Genomic DNA, 2,443 nt, shown 5'->3' with positions numbered 1-2,443 from the left:
TTCACATTGAATACAAGTATATTTGATGCTGTTTACATATAGAAGTAAAAACTCATGATATAACAGTGTCTTCACATTGAATACAAGTATATTTGATGCTGTTTACATATAGAAGTAAAAACTCATGGTATAACAGTCTATTCTCATTGAATACAAGTATATTTGATGCTGCTTACATATTGAAGTAAAAACTCATGGTATAACAGTGTATTCACATTAAATACAAGTATATTTGATGCAGTATACATAAAGAAGTAAAAACTCATGGTATAACAGTGTATTTACATTGAATACAAGTATATTTGATACTGTTTTAATATAGAAGTAAAAACTCATGGTATAACAGTGTATTCACATTGAATACAAGTATATTTGATGCTGTTTACATATAGAAGTAAAAGCTCATGATATAACAGTGTATTCACATTGAATACAAGTATATTTGATGCAATTTACATGTAGAAGTAAAATCTCACGGTAAAATAGTGTATTCACAATGAATACAAGTATATTTGAAGCAGTATACATATAGAAGTAAAAACTCATGGTATAACAGTGTATTCACATTGAATACAAGTATATTTGATGCTGTTTACATATAGAAGTAAAAACTCGTGGTATAACAGTGTATTCACATTGAATACAAGTATATTTGATGCTGTTTACATTTAGAAGTAAAAACTCGTGGTATAACAGTGTATTCACATTGAATACAAGTATATTTGATGCTGTTTACATTTAGAAGTAAAACTCAAGGTATAACAGTGTATTCACATTGAATACAAGTATATATGATTTAGTATACATATAGAAGTAAAAACTCATGGTATAACAGTGTATTCACATTGAATACAACTATATTTGATGCTGTTTACATATTGAAGTAAAAACTCATGGTATAACAGTGTATTCACATTGAATACAAGTATATTTGATGCTGTTTACATATAGAAGTAAAAACTCATGGTATAACAGTGTATTCACATTGAATACAAGTATATTTGATGCTGTTTACATATAGAAGTAAAAAATCATGGTATAACAGTGTATTCACATTGAATACAAGTATATTTGATGCTGTTTACATATAGAAGTAAAAACTCATGGTAAAACAGTGTATTCACAATGAATACAAGTATATTTGAAGCAGTATACATATTGTCGCGGGTGAAAAGGGGTAAACATTATCTCCTAACACAGATGATTCACCCGCTCGTTGGACTATGTTGCGAGCGTGGGAATGATTCATCTTAAGTTATCTGTACTAAAGAAGATACGGAGACATGCGCTCCGGAAAAGGGCGTATATTGTATTTCGGTATAAATACCAGCGGAAAATTCAGTTAAAGTGTAGTTCCCTGGAGTCTTCAGACGCTCTCCGAGTTTGGTATGGTCATCCCTTATTGTTACTAGTTAAAAGTGAATAATTGTCTAGATTTAAGGTCATCACTACTTGTATTGATTTATGTTCATGTGACACAATACAAAGCCAGTGTGACAATTGGTGGAGATACAGTCCGTTACCCGTGAGTAACAAAATCGTGCTTTAAGTGGCAATTGTTAAGAACGCAGCTCGTTACCAGTAAGTGACGAAGTCGTGCGGCAGTTGTGGTTAGCTGATGCCGACGAAGAAAAACCCACGACTACCCAGTTGCCCAAGAGACCCCAGCCGACGATTACACCCACTTCAAGAACTGTCAAGCGCTCCCGAAGAGGCTTTACTCACCCCAGACTCATCATTGGAGAGTGGAACTTCCGTTGTTGGTGAAGCCCAAACTCTTGAAGGTACCATTTCAAGAGAGCCCCTAATTGAAGAAGCTGACAGCCAGGGCGAATTAACCGAGGCTGAAGATTTAAACTCGGATCCAGAAACCGAGGTCGTGTTGAGAGCTGCAAATCCAGTTGTTCCAGTAGGCGGACAACAAGTTATACTGCCAACAGGGCATATTATACAGCAGCAAAGACAAGCTATGACAGCTGTCAGGAAATTCATCAGCCCGCCTATATTTCGAGGTGGTCCGGATGAAGATGCGCGCCAATGGATGGAGCGTTATGAGACGATTTCTTCCCACAATGGATGGGGCGATGCTGAAAAACGTAACAATTTCAGCATGTACTTGGATGACACTGCAAGGAACTGGTTCCTGTGCGCAAGAGTCCCGAACGACTGGAACGACGTTGCGGCTCAACCCGCGGCAGGAGGAAACCCTGCCACGCCTGCAGTAACCGGTCTTCGTTCGATGTTTTTAAAAGAGTTTCAACCTGATAACTACGGTCTTTTTCAAGAGACAAGGCTAAGGAGCAGAACACAAGGAATGGACGAACCAGCCGTTAGGTACTATTACGAAATCCTCAACCTTTGCAGAATGGTCGATCCAAATATGACGGAAGCACACCGATTGGAACATCTTTTTCGAGGACTTCGACCGGCTCTTCTTAGAAAA

Source organism: Daphnia magna, unplaced genomic scaffold (genome assembly GCF_020631705.1).
Source record: "Daphnia magna isolate NIES unplaced genomic scaffold, ASM2063170v1.1 Dm_contigs383, whole genome shotgun sequence".
NCBI classification, from domain to species: Eukaryota; Metazoa; Arthropoda; class Branchiopoda; order Diplostraca; family Daphniidae; genus Daphnia; species Daphnia magna.
This window is presented reverse-complemented; position numbering follows the sequence as displayed.